Here is a 6713-nt window from a genome sequence, read left to right on the forward strand (position 1 = left end):
CCTCTCCACGTGCCAGCCATCAGCAGAGAATGTTTCAAAGCAGAAAATGTTTCAGTACATTTGTTTTTCCTTTTTCTAAACCTCTTCTGTGGGACAGGCTTCTTGCTCTTCTGTGTGGAATCCTGCCCCCATATATTCACCTAGTGCTATACCTAATAACTACAAAGAAAATTCAGTGTGTAACTTAACTTAAAAGGTAAGAGCAACAAATCATTTACTTCCTCATCAACATTTCATAATTACTATGTGTAACTTTGTACTGCCATTTCCACATCTTTGAAATAGTAATTTTCACTTCACCACATTTCTTTAAAATTTGCAGCAAGTGGGAGATGTTCAGGCCCTCAAATTTTACTGGTAGTCAACATGAGATACTATTAACTCATGTTTGCTTCTGCAGTCCTTGTGCCAGATTCAACCAGCAGATAGGTTCTACCAACCTTATCATTCTGAAAGTGTTTTTTTTTACTGACAATTGTTTTCAGCCAACAAAAATTCATATTCGGTTTTGCATAGCCACCTTTGAGGATGATAGAGGTGTAACAGCATGTTAGGAAAAAGAACATCTGCTTAATTTCAAAGTAGTACCCACTCACTCGGCAAAGACTGTCATTAGTGTCAGCGGTGGATGCAGCCACTACTCTGTCCTCTCAGCTGTGTTAAATGATAGGAACCAAAATCAGAGGGCTGAGGCATCAGCAGGGGGTGGCACATGGAGCAGAAGGATTAGCAGGAAATGTACACATGCATTAGAAAAGATGCCATGGAATTTTCACTATCACAACACAATTAAAAAAAAGAAAATTAGTTTATCGTAATCCTTTCTGTTAACTTGAAATAGACTTGAAGAAAATCCCACAACATTGGGGGATTTTGGACATTGGATTCCAGTTTAAGCACAAATTGAAGGTACTGTCTTTTTTTACAAACCAAAATGCAACTAGAGCACTATCTAGAATGGAGTTAGAATGGAAATAGAAATGATTACTTAGCTCAGGTCTGATCTTACAGAGTCAGCAAAAATAAGCAAAGTAAGATCAGGACCTTATTCATGAGGGAAAAAAAAGCAAATATAATATGTGCATCTCTGTTATGTAAAATCTAGCTCACTTGTATTAGTTTAGTAGGTTGTATTATGCTCCCTTCATGCTTGTATTTAAGGAAAAAGAACAACAAGATACTTGATTTTAGCGTGCAAAGATTACAAGAAACTAAAAAAGAAAGAAAGCCTGAAAGAAAGCAGGGCTGCCTGCTTTTAACAGAGTTATCAACCTGGAAGACAGGCATTTGAAAATATGTCGCTTGGTCATTTTAACATTAAACTATGAAAAACCCTCCCCTGCACAGCAAGACACACAATTTATACTGTTTTTTTCCTGTGAATATGTTGTCTGCTCTTCTTTATCACAAAACTCACTACAAGCCCCATATGCTGCATCACATGCAAAACCCCAGACACGTGGGTTTTACATATAAGACCATAGTATTATTTCTGCTTTTGATTTAAAGAATTGAGGTTTTTTTATTTTAGATTCTTATATTAAAGCAAAATTTATTTAAGATTTACGGTTGAAAAGTCTCTAACAGCATATAATGCCATGAATTAATGTGGTATTTCTCTGACCTGGAACCATTACATATTTCTGGGTACTCCAAATATCAATGAGTATTAGCCTAATTATCATTAAGGTTTCTTACTTAAATTTCTGTTAATTATGTTGTATAAAAATGAAAATATAAAAAGGTCATATAACATTACAAATGCTTACCATAGCCTTTCATTTAGAGCCCTTCAAAAATTGCAAGAAATTACCATGTCTAGCAAACTTCTGTTAGGAATGCCATCTTGTGGTTAAAAGCTGTATATAACAACGATTCGAGGTAATTTTAACTAAATTTTTACTTGCAAAATACCAGTTTTTGCAGAAATGAGCTATTCATGCATGACCTTTCAGAACTGTATAGTGTTCTTTTATTAACCATTCTGGATGAAAATGGCTGTGAATATGGCTTTCCCATCCTCCTCTGTATACAATGCTAATTAATTATGCAAGGAACACTAGTTTCATTGGAGATGGGGTGCATTTATTAGCATTTTAAACAGAACCAGATTGCCACATGTACTTAGTAAAAAAAGTCTACTAAATGTCTACTCTATTTAGCTATAATTTAGTGTATAGAAAATACACATATTTTTCTCAAAATATGCTTCTAGAGCAGAACCTTATAAGCACACTTTATCTTCTCTAAACGTCATGGAGCATCTTTGGTTGGTATATAAAAGGTCAAGTTTAACTATAAAAAGTAAACATTTGATTTTTCAATTTGTCTTATAGAGCTGAAAATGAACTGAAAATGGCCATTGGATCACAACTTGCTCATGAAAGCAGAGAGAGAAATGACAAGTAAACAGGAATGGAAAGAAGGGGTCCAAAAGCATCTAATAAACTTTAAAAGACCTCTAACTTTTAAAAGCTTAGAAAAATTAATAATAATAAGCTCTATTCAATACAGCTGACATTTGCATAGGCACTTTCCTACTATGTACGTTCACCTCATTTTCATAATGAAAGTATATATTGCTCAAACCATCACAACACATATTGTATAATGAAATTTAAAACTAATGAGCCATATCCTAATAGCCATGAGTCAAGTCCGGGTGTGCATTAGTAGTCCATTTGCAATTCTCTAGAGACAGAAAGAACAAGGCTAAACGTATCCCGTAGCCTATTTAGCGCATACCTTGTTCTGTGTACTGAGAACACTATAGCAGAACTGAAATGAGTTCACAATCTCTACTCTCAGCACTTGCACCTCTGTGAAATCTGCTCATACTTTTGGGGCAGCCAAATAGGACTGCCGTGATTAGTTTGACCTCTTGCATAACGTGGATCTGACTTGCCTGAATTAGTCCTCTATCCAATCACATCTTTTTAGGGAATCATCTAACACATCCAGACTAGAGAAACCTTTACCATTCTTTTACATGCCTTTATCGCTTCTTCTAATGTGTCCAATTTCTACTTAATCACTGGATTACCTTTCTCTACTAGATGGAACAGACTTATTTTATTAATTTTTGCACCAAAGATGGTTCTTCTAGGCTATCCCTCCTTTCACTAAACTAAGCAGATTCTGCTTATTGAGACTCTCATGCCAGTGCTTCTCTTTAATCCTTTTATTGTTCTAATGACTCTTTTCTGTCCAATTTTCCAGCATTACTGGAAATCATGACCACTGGAGTTGGGCACAGCATTTTTCTAAAAAGCTACACCAAAGTCAAATATAGACAGCAATGTTACTTCCCTGACAGTATTTCCATTTCTAAACCTAAGGATCTCACTGGTCCTTTTGGCTACAAGGCATGCTGAAAATTCATGTTCAGGTGAGCACACACATCATCTCCAGACATTGCTCAAAGTCAGCATTTCCTACAGCAAATTGTTCTGTTTGGCCTATTAAACATTTATTTCCAGTGCTGTCAAGAAAGTAGCCAGAGACCATCTTAAACAGCTACCAGGGAGTAAAGTCTTTTAAAGTAAAAGGCTCAAACAGCTTAGATCTACCTCCATGCTGGGGGACCTTCAAGAGTTATACCTAAGTTGTGGAGCAAGACCAAGATCGGTATCTTTTAGATTGCTGCATTCTGAAAAATTGTTGAAGCAACAGCTTCCCAGTTCTGATAAGCATGCTGAACACATTTATGACTACTATGAAAAAACACAGTAACATTTAAATCCTCCTCAAGCTAATATATGTTCAGAATTAACTGCTTGTTCACTTTAATTCACTGAAATAAACTCATTTCTTATTGCTCTTTTAACCATTAAAGTAATTTTTAAGCCCATGATCCTATAATCATATTCCAAGTGAACCAAAGTTGCTCCAGAGCAACAGAGCACAGACAACCAGTTTATCCCTCCACTGAACTAAGTATAAGTAAGATTAAACTGTTATAGATTTCCTTTTCCACATTAATTCCTCAGAACACAGACCTTCCATGCAGCACCATAGAAGTCTGTGGTGCAACACAGAGTGTTTAGACATTTGCTATTTTTGATGTGGGGTTATTTTTTATACATACTTTCCTTCCAGGATGATGCAAATTATCTAATACCTCACAATCTCAGCAAAAGTGAATTACTAGATCATTTACTATACACCTAACTTTCAAGTAAACACAGAACAGAACATATCCTTCAGGATTTAAAAATATCAAATTCTGAAACCACTGTTTTTAGTGGATTTTCTTTACATCACATTGATAAAGATTTAAGAACATATTTGTAAAGAAAATGCTACAGAGTGGATCCCACAGTATTTATTTAGAAAAAATATAGTGGATACAAATTACTAATGCATATTTCAGGCATGCCAAACATGATATACTTAACAATGATGTCATCAAAGAGCAAAGTTCACTGCTTGAAAAACAAGAATCTTCCCTTTAGAGTTCCATCTGCTAAAATATTCTATCACCTCAAAAACATAAATAGCAATTCTTTCTAAATCGTAAGATTCTAAGAAAACAGAATTATCTTCTGAAGTCATCCCTATCTGCTCTATTCACCCTTTACCTCAAATCACTGTCACCTTGAGAAGCAGGACTGTGACTAAGCACAAGCAGCTGGCAAGCCTGTAAGCAAAACAAAGTATTTTCCATATAAATATTCTTATAATAAGAAAAGCAAATATAGACATTACATTTGCCCTTACATTTGTTACAATTGTCCGTAAGGTTTTTCATGTAGTATCACTATTCAGCAAAGATTTATCTATACAGAAGAATAATAGCTTAACTAAAGCTATGCTATTACTCCAGGCCAACAAAGCCAGTGGAAATGTGTATATATGCATGCTCACACTCTCTTGTAAACCTGGCTTATATTGGATTTAGACTGCAACATCCTATGTTTAGACAAACAGGAGCAAACTATGTATTACACCAAGCTGAAATGTCTTAAAGAATCCTGCTAACCATCACAATGTAGATTTGCTTTTGTGCATCATTAGCATACCATTTTTGCCTTAAGAAGTTAATAGAAAATATTGCATGACAACATTGTGTGCACAATGTCTGCAAAAGACAAAAAAACAGCATTTGTGTCCACTCTTAATCATTAATGCCCTTTGAATCTTTCATAATACTGAGAGTGGGGAAAAAAAGTGCAGTAACAGTAACACAATGTTTGTTGAACCACAGTATTTTGCTGACTGACATTTAGAAAAGCTGGGCTGGGAAGACAGAAGGATTGCTTCCCTCACTACCCCATCACCCCACAGCCAGCTATAGTAATGAGTACGCTGGAAAATTCTTCTCTTCCATTCCCCCAGGCCCAGCAGGACAAGCCAAGCAGAAGATCTACATTACAGCTTACCACAACACATCGTCAGCACCTGGTCACAAACACTGCGTACATCCAGGATCATGACACCACTGCGGCATTTTATAATGCCCAATACTAGAATCCACAAGCAGATGTGATGCACAAAGATAGTTCACTGAAGTTACAAGGAAGTCCAAAGATTAATTCATTTTTTAAAAAAATAAGTAAATACTCTATTGTAAAAGCCTTTAGAAATTCTGAGAAATGTACTAATACCATACATGCTCTTTAAATACTGCCTTTATACACCTTCACCCTGAAAGCCCAGAAGTACAACTGCTGATTTTTTTTTACTTATTCAATTCATGTAACCATATCAACTGTCATAATGGCTCATATGAAAATAGCAACTAGGAATTTTACTAATACTTTCTCCTTCAAACCAAGCTTGAGTTACTGCCCTGAACTTTGAGCCATTGTTTGAGCAATGCCAAAATAAATCCTCTGTTAGTTTAGTTCTGACTGTTTTATCTAATAATCAGCTAATTTAAGGTAGGCTTCTAGCCTAATCTTGTTTAGAATCTCAGCTTTTCTCTTTTAGGTGCTTTCTATGAAAACAAGCTCTCTTTGTAGACATTTCTATAAAGTATAGTCACAGCACGTGACAAATTGCCCTATGATGTCAAACGGCATTAAGCCCCATGGAACCAGCTACTGCAGGATTTCCACAGAGTCCTTATGCTGAAACCAATTCCCATTCCAGTAATTCAATCCAGGCAGTTGGGTTTGGGTTTTTTTTTTTTTTTTTTTTAAGATTTCGAATTCTGGTTTTGTACTGAGCACATCCAGTGAAAGCATTATATTTTTTTCGACTTGGAACTACTCTGAGAATCAGACTGAAACATACAGAAATACAAGGTGGATGTGCACTTACCATCTACACAAGCAAATGCTTCTTTTTTGGCAATATGCTTATGCAACTTTTTCTTACAGAATTTTTTTTTATTTATTTATATATTTATAGTCTTTTTTATGTTGTGCTATCATGTTCTCTGCCCTATGAGATGAGACTGAATGAGTTAGGTCCGCCCTGGAGGAGGCTCAGGGGGCACCTTGTTACAGTTTTCCAGCACTTAAGTGGCAGCTAGAAAGAGGACGGAGGCTCTCTCTTCACAAGGAGCCACGACGAGGGGAAATGGGTACAAGTTGCACCATGAGACAATTCATCTTTGTATAAGAAAGAAGTTTTCATACTGAGAACACTCAATCACTGGAACAACCTCCCCAGGGATCTGGTGGAGTTCCCATCACTGGAGGTTTTTAAGACATCACTAGGCAGGGTGCTAGATAATTTCATCTAGGCTCCCTTTCCCATGAAAGGCT

Source organism: Phaethon lepturus, unplaced genomic scaffold (assembly GCF_000687285.1).
Source record: "Phaethon lepturus isolate BGI_N335 unplaced genomic scaffold, ASM68728v1 scaffold16462, whole genome shotgun sequence".
Lineage (NCBI taxonomy): Eukaryota > Metazoa > Chordata > Aves > Phaethontiformes > Phaethontidae > Phaethon > Phaethon lepturus.